This window comes from Schistocerca piceifrons, chromosome X (assembly GCF_021461385.2).
Source record: "Schistocerca piceifrons isolate TAMUIC-IGC-003096 chromosome X, iqSchPice1.1, whole genome shotgun sequence".
NCBI lineage: Eukaryota > Metazoa > Arthropoda > Insecta > Orthoptera > Acrididae > Schistocerca > Schistocerca piceifrons.
This window is the reverse complement of record NC_060149.1, coordinates 658,256,477-658,273,966: the sequence shown is the minus strand read 5'-3', so window position 1 is coordinate 658,273,966 and position 17,490 is coordinate 658,256,477. Positions and strand designations below refer to the sequence as shown.

Sequence of the window (17,490 nt, the reverse complement as noted above, 5' to 3'; positions counted from 1 at the left end):
TTACATTACAACAAAATAACGCAAGACTGCTTGTTTTCTGTGTTGACCTGACCTATCTTCATACAGAGGGTTTTCCACAATTGCCTTAAACACCACTTTCTCCAGATCACTCCTCCTCTGAAAACATCTGTTCATGGGTTGAAAAATGGCTCTGAGCACTATGGGACTTAACTTCTGAGGTCATCAGTCCCCTAGAACTTAGAACTACTTAAACCTAAATAGCCTAAGGACATCACACACGTCCATGCCCGAGGCAGGATTCGAACCTGCGACCGTAGCGGTCTCGCGGTTCCAGACTGTAGCGCCTAGAACCGCTCGGCCACTCCAACCCGCTCTGTTCATGGGCCGCTGAATGAATGGCACACCACCATCGCGTGGAGTCTTATTTCCGTTGGTGCTTGTGGGATCAGAACTGCTGTTTAGGAGAAACAGTCATTAATGGGCAACATCTGGTGAACCTGCCGCACCTCAGTGGTACCATATGTGTCTTACCGAGGAAAGCAGGGTTGTGTCTGCGACTTTGTGTAGACTAAGTTGCTGTCACGGGTTGGAAGAGCAGAAAAAGAGAAAAAAATCCTTGACATAAATAGAACACTGGACTTAACATACTGGTTGCACTCCTGCTCAGATCATCAGATAGAACATCAGCAGCGTGATATCTAAAGAAACGCTGAGTTAGAAATGATTGTATGATTATAAGCAGTTTCCCGCGGAAGCGCCATTGATGGAGCTGTCTGTGAATATTTGTGTCCAAGTGATTATATAAAAATATGCCTACTAGATGCTGAGCCGTTTGGATCCCACGAGCACCTACGGTAACAAGAGTCTACGCAGTGTCGCAGACACAGCCCTGCTTTCTTTGGTACAACTGAGGTGCGCCTGATTCATCAGAGTTTACCCATTAATGACTGTTTCCATCCACTTTGTTGCCACGTAGCACACCTCGAGGCTCAAGTCTTTTTTTTACGGGGGTTTCTACAATCTTCGCGAGCCGGGCGTTTAAACCGAGATCACTGTTCCCGTGACACGCAGCATTCCTCTGCTGCACAGAACGGTGGCCGCTGAAGCACAAACAAGAGAGTTCACTAGAATGAGATTTTCACTCTGCAGCGGAGTGTGCGCTGATATGAAACTTCCTGGCAGATTAAAACTGTGTGCCCGACCGAGATTCGAACTCGGGACCTTTGCCTTTCGCGGGCAACTGCTCTACCAACTGAGCTACCGAAGCACGACTCACGACCGGTACTCACAGCTTTACTTCTGTCAGTACCTCGTCTCCTACCTTCCAAGTTTCATATCAGCGCACACTCCGCTGCAGAGTGAAAATCTCATTCTGGAAACATCCCCCAGGCTGTGGCTAAGCCATGTCTCCGCAATATCCTTTCTTTCAGGAGTGCTAGTTCTGCAAGGTTCGCAGGAGAGCTTCTGTAAAGTTTGGAAGGTAGGAGACGAGGTACTGGCAGAAGTACAGCTGTGACTACCGGTCGTGAGTCGTGCTTCGGTAGCTCAGTTGGTAGAGCACTTGCCCGCGAAAGGCAAAGGTCCCGAGTTCGAATCTCGGTCGGGCACACAGTTTTAATCTGCCAGGAAGTTTCAAGAGAGTTCACTATTGGAGACGACTAGCGGAGATTACCAGTCCACAGCTCAAGGGTTCCAGACCTGTACCCAGCCAAAGGTGACTGAACTCCCAGAGGGGTTTGCCATGTGGCTCGTCGAATGCCACTTACGCAGCGTGCATTTCGCCTCCCCCTCCGCCTAGAATGTACATAAAACCACTCTGAGTGAGTGAATCAATAATATTAGGGAGCTTGGAAATGGGCTGGTAAAAGATGACAGTCCATAGCAGTAACAGGTCTCGCCAAGAAACGAAAGGAAAGGAGAAAGAAGCTCACGACTAGTGAGGAAGTATATATACTCCAGTGAATTACAGCTATATGAATTTCAATGCAGTTGCAGACGCATTTAATTATCTACCAATACGTTTGGACAACCTACCGCACTCAGCAGCGCTGCACTACAAGTGAAATTCGTTTTTCTTCTCTTTATGAGAACCATTTGCCTCTCAACGACGACTGAACAACTGCGAAAGCGTTTCCTCATCTAATGACGCCCTTTGGGACGGCATTCGGCGCGTGGTGGAGCTGTATCCCCACATTCACTTTCCTCTTTAGAGAGCTAAAAGCTCCATACCATTGACAGGATAAATGGTCACATAAGCTGCTGTTTGCTTCAGTCACGGCGCCAGCCACTCCACTTCATCATGAAATTGCAGAGATGTGGTGCTTAACGCCGGTCGGTGTGGCGGAGCGGTTCTAGGCGCTACAGTCTGGAACCGCACGACCGCTACGGTCGCAGGTTCGAATCCTGCCTCGGGTATGGATGTGTGTGATGTTCTTAGGTAATTTAGGTTTAAGTGGTTCTGAGTTCTAGGGGACTCATGATTTCAGAAGTTAAGTCCCATAGTGCTCAGAGCCATTTGAACCATTTTTTTGGCGCTTACCCAACCATGATCCCGAATCTATGATACTGTAGAAGCGAATACCAGTAGACGTCAACGTGAGTCAGTCCTTCTGAACTGAGCCAAGTTCCCTGCGTGAGTCAGTGTGCCTGTGTTTGCGAACAATATCGTGTGTCAAAACTCAGTACATTTGATGAGAGAGAGGTGAAAGAAGAGTTTCAGCAGAATTATAATAGAAATGAAGGTAAGGAAATGTAATTCTAACCTGTATGCCTCGCTAAACTTCTTTTAGGTTTGAGTTGAATTTGTTGTGCTGAATCATAAACTGTGACAATCTTTTTATTTATTACCTATCACTAGTGTGCAATGGTGCATTACAGTTACTGTAAATAAAGAACCTCCTTAAGAGCAGTGGTAAAAACGTTTTAACAGCAGAAGTATTTTCAGACATATGCTGCAATTAATTAGAAAGTTCTGCATATTATTTCATAACAAAGTAGATATTTAGGTTATCGATACTATGAAAATATGTTTTACGATTTCTTAAGAAACTCTGAACTATGATCGTTTTACACATCAGCTTATAACACCTATTTTCGACCTATTTTGTATCTGTATCGATATTTCTATGTCAATTTGTAGTGTTGCTTACGGAGAGTGTTGTATCTGTCATGGAAATTCTTTGACTATGTATACATATTTCGGTTATGTGAACTTTTTGAACTATGTTGTTTAAACTGTCTTTGTGGATTTAAATGACTACTAGAATGACTGTTACATAATTTAGTGTAAATGACTTGGTCCATAGTTAGGGAACGCAGGGTTGAATGTGAAAGATGTGGGGAAGCCCCGCAGCTACGGAAGTAGCCTGGCGCAGTGGAGAAGATCTTGTTGGCCTGCAAGTGGAACCTCGTTCTTTGTGACGGGTAAGCAGTCGGGGCTGAGCAGTGGTGTGGTTAGCATCTCGCCAACAGTAGCCTATCATTGTGGCTCATATCATTGCAGTTTTGAGGCCAGAGGAGCTTAAGAACAGTATTTATGGGCCTCGGATGCTGCATTTGGTGATACTATTATCATGGCAAGGTTTTTGGCCCTTTAAAGATGTAATTCCGACGCCAAGAATATCTGAAACAGGGTGAGGCCAACAGTACTGCCATGACTGCATCGCCGCCAAGTTAACAGCCACTGAAAATTACGCCACCAGTGCCACCAGCCTTCCACTAAGCCGGCCGGGGTGGACGAGCGGTTCTAGGCGCTACAGTCTGGAACCGCGCGACCGCTACGGTCGCAGGTTCGAATCCTGCCTCGGGCATGGATGTGTGTGATGTCCTTAGGTTAGTTAGGTTTAAGTAGTTCTAAGTCTAGAGGACTGATGACCTGAGAAGTTAAGTCCCATAGTGCTCAGAGCCATTTGAACCTTCTACTAAATTGTTTATGGTTGGCACTCTGTAAAAGGAAGAGGTACTTGTGAAATTTGGTTGATTTTAATAATAATCGTGGTGTTTCTAAAAACCCTATCTTACAACCGTGATTATCCCAAATCACAAACCTGAACAGGAATCCTATCCTAGTGAATTTAATTCTGAGTGTTCTAATTTATACGGCAGCTGTAAAAATAGTTGTGATTACTTGTTAATGTGTGGAGTTATAATGTTTCAAGTTCAGTTTTCTAGTTCGAGTAATACTCCACTTCCAGTGCAGTTTTAAATCAATCTGCAGTCATTTTCTTAAATAATTTGCCTTACTTGAAGAGCTGCCTGAAAAAAGTGAAGTTGAAAGAACAATAATATTGATTTCACGTGGAAAAGATTATTAATTATTGCATTTCTGCACTTTGATCAGAATTACAAAGTTTTATCAGTGTTCATTTCAAGAGAAAATGTTTGAACTCGAATTTAATGTAGTGTTGGCATTTGCACAGCCAACTACGTATATTCTGAGTAGGTTAAAAGGCTGCTTATCAAGGCAAATTAGTTATTTAAAGAGTTACAATTTGTTGTGCTTTACTTAATCAATAATTATTGATGACAGTGCTTACCATTTCTCACACCTACTTGTGTTGAACTTTTCCTTGTTGAGAGCCCTTATTGGGACAAAGTAACAATGCGGATGCGATCGAAACGCGGTATTGACCGTCTAGGCATGGTTGAACTACAGACAACACGAGCTGTGTACCTCCTTCCTGGTGGAATGACTGGAACCGACCGACTGTCGGATCCCCACCGTCTAATAGGCACTGCTCACGCATGATTGTTTATACCCTTGGGCGGGTTTAGTGGCGTCTGTGAACAGTCAAGGGGACTGTGTCTGTGATACAATATCCACAGTCAACGTCTATCTTCAGGAGTTCTGGGCACTGGTGTGATGCAAAACGTTTTTTGATGTGTGGAGTTTCATGTGTGTTGGTGACTGGTTCTATAAACTGCTGCATCCAGTTCATTTAAGGTAGGTGTTGTTGAGAGGGATATATTACTGTTTGCTATCTCATTGGCCATTTGTTTTTCTGACTTCCAAGTTAGTAGTACATTTATCTGTAAGGTTAACTTACTGTGTTGCAGTGTGAATAGATACGAAGAAAGAGTTTAGTGTGTGTGTCAAGGAAGGTTTGGATAGCCTTCGCACTGCCTTCTGCGTTATTATATTGCTTGACACGAGAATGCCTAGTTAAGCTGTCGATCGATATTAATATGTAATATTAAAACTTGCTTTTGTGCTGGAAGAACCTCTGTTCTTGACACACCTGTTTACTGTTCGTTATACTCTGCTTTAGTGTTTCGGAAACGAATCCCAGTCTGATTGTTCTGTTCCCACTAAGTTATCTCACTGTCACCAGTTTCTCAAAACTTCCTCGCAGAGATTTAACGTTAGTATCGATTGCCGTTTAAGGTGGCCGGTGTTACCGTTACAAACTGATTCTTTATGGTTAGTCGATATATAAGCCAGTTATTTTGCTCCTTTCTGGAAATCTGAATATCTATGTTTAGTTAAGACTAATGATTTGTTTCGTGTTAGGGTTGGAATGGACGGTTTTAGTTACTGTGTTTCTGGGTGTGACTATGTGATAAGAAAACTTGAACTTTCTAACTAGCGGATAAATGCGACATATTTTCAGTTGTTAAGAGAAAGAATGGAGTAAGCGAAGTAGTTAGTGGAGCCATATCAGGACGCGGGAGCGAGTGCCTGTGGAATACAAATACATGAAACTGTAAAATATAAAAATATGAATGAAACTTAAACTAAGAAATATTGTAAAGTTTCTTTAAATGAAATAGTTAGATATGTAAGATAGTTTTTCCTTTTATATCAATTGAAACAGAGCCTTGATAAAATGTACCAGCTTTACTTTTGAGTGAGTACTGATAGCTCTAAAGCCGAATAAATGGGAATTAAGCTAAACAAAGGTTGACTCTGCAAGTTACCATTTCCCAACCCTATTGAGTCATAGTAGGGAGATACTATAACCAAAATTTGATTCCTGACGCCACACTAAGAGCTTAGTGAGTGGGACACGCTCTGCACAAGCTTTTCACCAGTGTTGGATGTGATGAAACATGTCACTTAAGTGTTGGACTGACCCGTCCCATAGATCACTGCTGTTGATGCATTTTATCGAAATCAGTATCATGATTCTACCAGTCGATAAACGTCTGACGCTGATAATATGTGTGATATCAGTAATTGCAAAGATGGAGCCACTAAGACATGTTTTAATTCCCCTCTCCCTCTGTAGTTAATAGCATATCCAGTAATTTTTGTGCTATATGAATCTAACGGAGTCTTTGATGTGTCGTCACGGAAGGGGGACGGGGGAAGGAGAGGCACTGGTGACCAACACTTCGAGGTCCTGAGGGAGAATAGGTATCTTCTACGAATTGGGAGCAGATGCAGTGACGTGAACACTCGCCATGAGGTAAGTAGTTGTGGAACCGTGTATAGTCAGGCTTGGCACTGGCGTGGTGCGGTCAACGTTGCACTGGCCGTGGCCATGCACTGTGTGGCCCTGGAATCCGCCTAAAATGGTCCAATATAATGAACCAATGTTGCGAGGTCACAGTCACATCACGGTAGAAAGTTCAAATTTTAGAGGGCAAATAGGTCAATTGGGCAACCTCCACTAACCTAACTCTACCCTTCAACCCTCCCTCTTCCGTCCCGTTTCCTCTTCCCCCTCCACTCCCTTCCACTCCCCCCTCAACTTTCCTCCCCTCACCTGACTGGAAATTGGAGGGAAAAGGACTCAATCTGTGCTGGGCTGCTGGATAGGATGGATGTAAATCTTTATTTCGTATGCAATGTTTACGAAAACAATTTGAGTTGTTATAGACAGTAGCTCCACCCTGTGTGTTCAACATGAAATCTGGAGTCCAACTGACATAGTTCACGAGCCACCACCAGAGGGCGCTATCTGCCCCCGCCCCTTCTTCCCCCCCATGACATAATTCAAGATGTCGTGACTTCTTAAGTAATAGAACCAAGTACGTTGTCCTCGATGGTGAGTGTTCATCGGAGGTGAGGGTATCATCTGGAGTGCCCAAGGGAAGTTGTGGTAGGTCCGCTGTTGTTTTCTATCTACATAAATGATCTTTTGGATAGGGTGGATAGCAATGTGCGGCTGCTTGCTGATGATGGTGTGGTGTAATAAATGTAAATTAATGCAGATGAATAGGAAAAAGGATCCCGTATTGTTTGAATACTCCATTAGTAGTGTAGCGCTTGACACAGTCACGTCGATTAAATATTTGGGCGTAACACTGCAGAGCGATATGAAGTGGTACAAGCATGTTATGGCAGTTGTGGGGAAGGCGTCTTCGATTCATTGGTAGAATTTTGGGAAGATATGGTTCATCTGAAAGGAGACCGCTTATAAAACACTAATACGACCTATTCTTGAGTGCTGCTCGAGCGTTTGGGATCCCTATCAGGTCGGATTGAAGGAGGACATAGAAGCAATTCAGAGGCGGGCTGCTAGATTTTTTTACTGGTAGGTTTGATCATCACGCAAGTGTTACGGAAATGCGTCAGGAACTCGGGTGGGAGTCTCTAGAGGAAAGGAGGCGTTCTTTTCGTGAATCGCTGCTGAGGAAATTTAGACAACCAGCATTTGATGCTGACTGCAGTACAATTTTACTGCCACCAACTTACATTTCGCGGAAAGACCACAAAGATAAGATAAGAGAGAATAGGGCTCGTACAGAGACATAAAGACAGTTATTTATCCCTCGTTCTGTTTGGGAGTGGAACAGGGAGAGAAGATGCTAGTTGTGGTACGAGGTACCCTCCGCCACGCACCGTATGGTGGATTGCGGAGTATGTATGTAGATGTCTGTCTGGGTAAAAACGTCGGGAAAAGGACTTTGTGTCTAGCTGCTGAACTGCAGGACGGACGTAATTATTTACTATGTATACTGTATGTTCAGTGAATGAGATGTCTGTCTGTAGAAGAAGGAATGTAACAGGTATATTAGCTGTAATCAAGCAGCTGAGGACTGTGTCGATAGCCACCTGCATGATGTTTGGAAAGCATAGATATTTGGTGAATATATGAAGAAGACGAATACGCTTCATGAAATAATGAAGATGCAGCAGGATGGGGCTAAGGTACCCTTCGCAACTCATGCTGATAAATGGGTGTGCTGTAACTGTAGATCATTCGATAAAAGCCCATTCAGTCTTCCGAAGCGCAAGAGGCAAGATATTCACTCCAGTGCACGCGAGCTCCCTGCCCCAGCGGCCATGCGCTGGGCTCACGGCACCGCCATGCAGTAGCCGCAGCGTACTTCCTGTCGCGATCGAAAAACCCGCAGCCTTCCTCCTTCCCACCCCTGACGCACAGATACCCTTTGTTGTTGAACATGAACTGCTTCTGGAGTTGTTACATTCGATGTTTAAGCAATGTGCGGAATAATGTCGCATACATAACTTGAAGATGTCACAGGAACTAAATGCACCACGGCACAAAGAGAATGAGAGAACTTTATAGATGACGCAAGAATATTTAAACAATTTGCGATGTAATTACACGTTTTATTCCGAAGAATAGCACAATTACCAGCCGGCCGGTGTGGCCATGCGGTTCAAGGCTCTTCAGTCCGGCACCGCGCGACCGCTACGGTCGCAGGTTCGAATCCTGCCTCGGGCATGGGTGTGTGTGATGTCCTTAGGTTAGTTAGGTTTAAGTAGTTCTAAGTTCTAGGGGACTGATGACCTCAGATGTTAAGTCCCATAGTACTCAGAGCCACAATTACCACACTCGAACGCAGACTCTAAAAGAAGATCGCCGCGCACTTACGAAACCACGCCTGAGAAATTTCACGCTTTTGAGGGAAATGCCCATATCTTTGAGCATGAGTTGCTTCAGGAGTTACTAAATCCAATTGAATGTGTCTCTAAATATACTTTCAAAAAAGATCGGTGCACAGTAGTTTGCCCCAATTCTGTGTTGTATACCGCGACACTTGAAAACAGACTCTAAAAAGATCTCGACACACTTGTGAAACCACGCCTGAGACATTTCGCTCGCTTTTGTGGGAAATACCCTTGCCTTTGAGCACCAGCTGCTTCAGGAGTTATTAAATCCAACTGAATACGTTGCTAAATACACTTTAAAAAAGATCATTGCACACTAGTTTGCTTCAGTTTTGCGATGTATATCGCCACACTCGAACATGGATTCTAGAATGGCCGCTGAAAACTTCTGAAACCAACCAGAGACACTTTAAACGCTTTTGTGGGAAATAAATCCGGAAACTGATATCAACTGCAATATCCGATTTTACACGTCAAAAGGACGACATTTGGAAGTCGAAATAAATTTCTCTGTAACTTTAACAGGACGCTCACCACTTTTCGAATTTTAGTTGTTCGTTTGAAGGCACTGCCAGAGAGAGAGAAGAGCACTGTGTGAGAGAGAGGGAGAGGGAGAGAGAGAGAGAGAGAGAGAGAGAGAGAGAGAGAGAGAGAGAGAAGAATTTCTGAGTCCTACAGTTGCTGTGTGTTCATCACTTTTCTGAAACGGTGAGTGGGCTTAGTTTATATTTTCTGCTGGCGTCAGGGACATTATTTTCCTCACTCCTCGAAGCACAAACTGGTGTCTACGCACAGACGAGAAGATCAGAACAATTACACAAACAGAATTCGAAGCTCTGTCTTTCAGACGAGAAAAATGGCTGGAATTTTCGGTGAATTTTCGATATCGTACAGATGATAGTCTGGAGATGCTCTAAAGCCACAATGGTAGATGAGGGACATCCTCACTCCGAACCAGCGGAGGGCGGTCTGTTTGGACTTGTCTCTGAACACCCTAATATACTGTTTCCGGCCTCGACCTGCTTGGTTGCTTGTTGCCATTCTTTCTACAGCCATCTCCAGACTCTGGGATTACGAGGACATATCTATTTTCACATGGTTTGCCAGAATATCATACGATTTACGCGATAGTTCTCGATATTAGCCTCATAACAGTACGCTACCCATCACTTGCACAGTGTAGTTCCGAAAATAGAGAGTGGAAATTATATCTCTAGAAACCCGAAACTTTAGGGAGGTGCAGCAAGGTGGGACATGCTGCTAACCACTGAGTAACTAGAAACTTACCTCGTCTGCGAAGATCTTTACGCGAAACCTCGGAAATATAGAGGAAACTAGTAGTTCCACTCGTATTTTTTTAACGAATACCTATGTCAATGATATAACATATTCCAGATCATCCTTGTACTTTTACAAGCTGAAGTAGGGTCTTCCTCATGTCTAGAGAACCAGCAAACGTATCCTCTAACTGTCTTTCACCGTATAGATGCACACAACACACATCACAATCGATGTTCCCTGAATCAAATAAAGACTGGAAATGTGCAGAAGTAGTCAACTGGTCAGTCTACATGGAAGGGAGTAATTATCCACCAAAAACACATGTCCATATTGAATCTTCTCAAACTTCGACGGAGAACAGACGTGATCACGAAGGCTGCCCAACACATACTGAGTATTAGTTCGTTGTTCACCTGGCTAGAGGGCGATACGGTTAGGTCAGATGCTTTCTTGCACTCCAGGCCGTCTAGTTGTGACTGCTCCCGCCGTTAGTCGAAAATGTCAATCGTTCTGGCCACAGGCTACTGCCGATACTCACTCCCCTCATGCCCGGCAGAATCGCCCTAGGAAACCAGCCGTATATAGAGGGTGTACATAAAGCCCAGGAACAGTTTCAATTATTTATAGCACAAGGACTAAACATTGTACAGGTGTCATAGATATTGCATTTTGAAGAGAAACACTGAAAGTTTTTTTTTTTTTTTTACAGATATTCGATGTGCGAACCATGAGTGACCCGGCAGACGTCAATACGGTAATCGAATTCTTGCCATACCGTAACAGCATGGCACCGTCGACTGTGGCTTCTCTTTGCCGGGCACAAGCAACCCGTTGTAACGAATTTGTTGTGCCAGTGGTAAATGGCCTTCCTTGTTGGTGGCTTCTTACCGTACTTGGTTTTAAACATCCGTTGAACAGGTGTAGCGCCGGCCGCGGTGGCCGAGTGGTTCTAGGCGCTTCAGTCGGGAACCGCGCGACTGCTACGGTCGCAGGTTCGAATCCTACCTCGGGCATGGATGTGTGTGATGTCCTTAGGTTAGTTAGGTTTAAGTAGTTCTAAGTTCTAGGGGACTGATGACCTCAGATGTTAAGTCTCATAATGCTCAGAGCCATTTGAACCATTTTTTTTGAACAGGTGTAGCACACTTGTTATTGTCGAACTCCAACACACAGAAAGCTCGCTCCGCACCTGATCTCGCCATGTTTGCGACTAGCGCTGACTATCGGCAAATTAACAAACTACGCTGTGGTGGTATACATGAAAAAAAAAACTTTTAGAATTTCTCTTCAAAATGACATATGTATGATATCTGTACAATGTTTGGTTCTTGTGCAATAAATAATTGAAAGTGTTCCCGGACTTTATGTACACCCAGTATTTTATCACTGTACCTACAAGTAAATACTACGATTGCAATCTCAATATGACTATATTCGACAATGAGCAAAGTATTAGAAATACCCCCTCCTGACGACGGTGGTTCTTGAAATATGAACATCTGTACCATTCTTATGAGTGGACACAGTTTTACACGTAAAATAATCTTTTATCCCCCTTGCGGCTATTACAATTTTTCATGTCAAATCCATACCTTCCTTACAACAGGACAAATTTATTTTTTTTGCACTTGTCGGAACACTGACCACACTACACATACTTTATATCCCCATTGATCACAGCGAATCTGTCACACATCCCCTACTAAGTGTAATACATCGCCAATAACGTAATACTGGCGATACCAGGCAATAATGAGCGAAAATCAGCGATGGATGGATATACCTCATTTGTTTCTCTTGCGAGTGGTACCACTGTGTCTTAGAAGAGAGACGTAACCACCTTAGAAGCCACCAAATGTTAAAAACACGATCGCATCGGCTATTTTATTGTCGCCCTGCATAAAAAGCCGTCTTGGTTCTACAGGCACATACAAGTATCGCTAACGATACCGATGTTAAAATCTATACGAGCTTTATAAATCAAAGTATAGAATGCTTCCGAATGAAGTGGTCTTCTACATAAATACCGAGACATTGGATATAGATGGTGATCATGGTTCAAAATGGTTGAAATGGCCCTAAGCACTATGGGACTGAACAACTGCGGTCTTAAACATAACCAACCTAAGGACATCACACACATCCATGTCCGAGGCAGGATTCGAACCTGCGACCGTAGCAGCAGTGCGGTTCCGGACTGAAGCGCCTAAAACCGCTCGGTCACAGCAGCCGGCGGTGGTCATGGGATGTGTATTAACAGACCGAATGTGTGCGTGCACATGGCCAGCAGTTTAAGCTCGTAATAAAATCACCGAATTTAGAAAGTGATTCGGCTAAGGAAAGTGGTATTAAGCCGGTATTTGCAGCTCCCTCAGGCCACTGCTAGATATTTATCATGCTATCGAATGGTGTTTGTAATGCATTCTATCCCAATACCCTGGCACAAGTTTTGTGATGTATGCACTGGGTTATATGCGAGGGAGGATGATGGTTGATTGAGAATGATCACATACAGTAGATGGTGTGCTACGTGACGAATCACTTAAAAAATGCAATGCTAGACTGAGGTCACATGAAATGTACAAAATACTTTTACTGACACCCTGGCTTTTCAGACCTATAGTCTTACACTTCTTGGTAGAAATGCTGCCTGCAATTTGGAATCAAGTCTTTCCATTCAACCACATATGTGCGGTGGATCCTATGAAGATGTCTTTTAATGATTACAGTCACTAGTGAATCATATTCATGGCACTCTCATATTTCGGAACAAGTCACCGTTTCCGAACCCATCTGCTACAGTAAATCTTCAATATGGTTTTTTAGACAGTCACTCTGCATCTTGTAACCAATCCTAAGTCTGTGTTGTGCCATCCCCGCAGCTTTGTCTATGTGATCATTCGAATTTAAGTTGGAACTGAGCAGACGTCGGAGAGCATTGTATTTACCACCTAATGCAATCCATGTAGAAACAGTGAGCTGAGTTAATGCAACAGAACCATGTTTTGGCCACTCGGTGGAAATGGGAGCATGTTGTTGTAGCTAAGCCAACTGTGTACAATGTGTAAGACCAAGGCCAAACGAAGCTTTCTCCTGCAACACGAGGTAGTAGAAGAAAAATAAAGTACATGCAGTTATGGGACCTGGGAGAAGGATGAGGATTTTGCTACTGCATTGTGACGTGTCTGCAAACTACATACAGCTACTGCTGTCCAAAGGTGATCTGCATCCCTCAGGGTGCATTCACATCTGTCACCAAAGCATCCTCTCTATAATTGTTATTTTGTGCCATCCAACAGAGAAAAAACTACAAACTATAAAACTCCGCTAACGTCATCTGAGAGAGAGCTTGATAAGATTCTACCATGTCCCTGCCTTCCGATATATATCCATCGAAAACAAATACCACGTGTGTGCTGGCATCGAGCATATGTTGCGAGCCTATTAAATCTATAGGTATTGACCCTTTGGAGCAGACGACCAGTGATCGAAGTCACCTGCACAGATCAATGTATAGTTTTATCTTCTGTACTGAAGTAGGACCACATCCCACAGACTATCAGTTGCAAGAGAGTGACACCATTTCGTTGCCTGATACATTGCTGTTTCTGTTGTAACACATCCAAGCAGGGTATGACTACAGCTTTGTACACTGCCATACATTTTGTTTTTTCCACCATGACTTCCAGATCTGTGGCAGGTTCTAAACTGACATTAACACAGTTATCGCACAGTGTAAATTATGTTGCTGCTGCACCCACAACACATACGCATGCTGACTGAAATAAAAGACATCAAAACATATGGAAACTGGAAGAGTTCTGCAGCATTGTGGAGATTTTTCAAACAACTGTTTGAAGCTGACTGTTGACAACTACATTTAAACTCATCTTTCACAGTGACAGGGTAGCAGATGGCTCAGTGTCCTGCTTCGACTGATTCCCCATACTGCAGTCTCGTACACGATAACTGTTTCGGTGACAGCTATATCTGGAAGGTGTTACCCCTCCACCAAGACCCTTCCTCCATCTCAAACAATCGGTATCAGTAAATCATTATGTGGTAATCGACAGTTTACCAGTGGACGCATGGGGTGGAAGAGCCACTATCGATGTACTGTAAGAAGCATCAAAAGTGATTGTGCAATCAATTTCAGCAATTTTACCTGTCTTTTCCATAATTTCTGTGCCGATCAGTGACACGGCAGCATGGTTCCCAGTTTCTAAATTATCGCTAAACCACCCCTCTATTACACTGTGAGTACCATTGAGAATGTAGATAGATGACAGTGCAGTACGTCCATGCATTGTTAATTCTTGAACACACACACACATATTATATATATATATATATATATATATGTGTGTGTGTGTGTGTGTGTGTGTGTGTGTGTGTTTGTGTACTGAGGCGCCAAAGAAACTGGTAAAATCATGCATATACAAATACAGAGAAGGCAGAATATGGTGCGGTGGTTGGCAATGTCTAGATAAGACAACAAGTGTCTGGCGCGGTTGTTAGATCGGTTGCTGCTGCTACAATGGCAAGTTTTCAAGGTTTAAGTGAGTCTGAATGTGGTGTTATTGCCAGCATGCAAGCGATGGGACAGAACATCTCTGAGGTAGCGTTGTAGTGGGGACTTACTTGTATGATCATTTCACGAGTGTACCATGAATATCGAGAATCTGGTTAAACATCAACACTCCAACATAGCTGGGCCATCGGCAAGTGTCAGCAGGCGAACTATTCAAAGAAACATCATCGACATGGGCTTTCGGAGCTGAAGGCCCTCTCTTGTACCCTTGATGACTGAAGGACACAAAGCCTTACGCCTCACTTGGGCTCGTCAACAGCGATGTTGGACTGTTGATGAATGGCATCATGTTGGCTGGTTGGACGAGTCTCATTTCATACTGTATCGAGCAGATGGACATGTTTGCATATGGAGACAACCTTATGAACCCATGGACCCTGCATGTCAGCAGGGCACTGTTCAAGCTGGTGGAGGCTCTGTAATGGTGTGGGACATGTTCAGTTGAAGTGATATGGGACGCCTGATATATCTAAATACGACTCTGACAGCTGACAGTTACGTAAGTTTCCTGTCTGATAACCTGCATCCGTTCATGTCCGTTGTGCATTCCGACGGACTTTGGTAATTCCAGCAGGGCAATGCGACATCCCACACGTCCATAATTGCTACAGAGTGGCTCCAGGAACACTCTTCTGAGTTTAAATACTTCTGCTGGCCACCAAATTCCTCAGCCATGAACATTACTGAGCATATTTGGGATGCCTTGCAACGTGCTGTTCAGAAGAGATATCCAACCTCTCATACACTTACTGATTTATGGACAGCCCTGTTGGATTCGTGGTGTCAGATGCCTCCAACACTACTTCCGACATTAGTAGAGTCCATGCCGCGTCGTGTTGTGCCACCTCTGCGTGCTTGAGGGGCCCTACTCGACATTAGGCATATGTACCAGTTTCTTTGGCTTTTCAGTGTGTGTGTGTGTGTGTGTGTGTGTGTGTGTGTGTGTGTGTGTATACCAGACAGCGATCTACACATTTCTAGCACTTCGATCATAGTGCATAATTTATAATTATGATTGCTCATCTTTCCCTATGTGCATGGGAGTCACAGAGCATTCCCGCATTCTTAAGATAAAGCTAGAGATTGAAAGATTTCCTTGCATTGTCTTTGACCAAGCCTACCTGCAACTCCGTCACCAATTTAATCTGCAGCTGACCAGAAGTGGATCACTGTATTACAAGTCTTGTGAAGGAATAGAGCGAGCCAAGTCCATAACTACTGTTCCGCAACAATCGTACTCACGGCACCCACCCACGAGTACAAAATCTCTCCAGATGCACGCATGTTGAGGAGGTTAGAACCTTTTATCAGAGTATAGTAGTACATACGAAAGTGTTGTGGTAAAATAACAGGCCGTTAAGAAGAATAAAACGTGTCGTTTTTGTACATGATGGAGGTGAGACAGACAGAGTTTGAAGCATTTTACTTAAATCAACTTCGTTATCAATTCGAAAGTGGTATTGTAGTGTCTGGGGTCTGTACCATGAAGGTGTTGGCAGGTTATTGCTGAGGGATTGACATGCGAAACTACACACTGTACTGCACTAACTCTGTGAATGGAACACATTCTCTTCCACACACACAACATACCCACATACACACACACACACACACACACACACACACACACCAGCTGCCTTGCAAATGTCTACACAGGGTTTGCAGTGCCTCACAATCCCTGTCACTGACTTTGAATCACTCCTGGTATGGAAATGAAGACTCGCTTAATGGATGGGGCGCTTTGTAAATCAATCCATTCTGTAGTTGTCGTGGTTAATGTCGACGATCACAGGGATTGTGGAAACACATTTGTAGCTGAACGGGACACTCACATCCTGCCTGACTGGTTTGGTTGCAGTCCATCAGTAGCCCAAACCTTAATCTGGAAATGCCCATATACATTCACTCTGCTCACACCATGCCGCTAGTCGTCGTGGATTCCACACTGACCATCATTCAACTCGTCAGACGTCACACTTTAAACAATTGATCAGACCTCAAATTATTATTATTATTATTATTATTATTATTATTATTATCATCACTATTATTATTTTTATTACGATTCCAAGCTCACACACAGTGTATAATGCTAACAACTCCTCTCATGACCCCAAAGGCCGATTTTGGGCAGTCGGCTGTGAGACGTATCAGCTTTCTTAATAATTATGACTCCTCCTCAGCATAGGATGAGGAAGTGTCTCACAAACCCAATCTACAAGAGAGCACAAGTCCCTTATATGAACAGTCTCTGAAATTTTATTATTAGCATTCTGGTTCACCATGTACACATCATAGTTTTATCAAGTAAGTTATTAACAGTAAATTCTAGTATCTTACAACTAAGTTTAAAGCAATATGCGAACCCAGCTTGTACATCTGCAACAGCTTCTTTTTTCTTCTCTTTCCAGTTATGGTTTTATATTTAGCATTTATAGCTTTTGTCTTCATTAAATACACAAGCTTTTCATATGCCATCTTTGTTGGAACTAGTGTTAAGGATCTCCACGTAGTTAACAGGTTAAAACGACATGCAGGCAGAACATAGTTCGTAAACTTTCCTGACTCAGGTGATGATTCGACGCCTTGCACAGATATTATCCCTGTAACCACCACATCTAGAACAGGTTGTCGCTATCATTTATATAAAAACTAGAACAAAGTCACTTACTAAGCCCCGCCATGATGTCATTGCGACACTGCCACATCTATGACCGCCATCTTGGATCCACTGTCTTGAATAAATTTGGCAACAATGCATAGTGGGGTGACATGAACTTTTCCCTACTACTCCTCAGATCACTTCACGCTCTCCTTCTCGCAAGGTGAGAGGAAAGCTCATTGAATGTCCTAT

At 43.5% G+C, this 17,490-nt stretch overlaps 2 non-coding genes across 2 annotated transcripts; one reads left to right on the top strand and one right to left on the bottom strand.

Annotated features, from left to right (window-relative positions):
* Nucleotides 1-1,154: 1,154 nt before the first annotated feature.
* Trnas-cga lies at nucleotides 1,155-1,229 on the bottom strand. The gene has a single exon. It is a non-coding gene; the product is annotated as a tRNA-Ser (tRNA).
* A 265-nt stretch (nucleotides 1,230-1,494) lies between these two features.
* On the top strand, nucleotides 1,495-1,569 carry Trnas-cga. The gene has a single exon. It is a non-coding gene; the product is annotated as a tRNA-Ser (tRNA).
* Nucleotides 1,570-17,490: the final 15,921 nt, after the last annotated feature.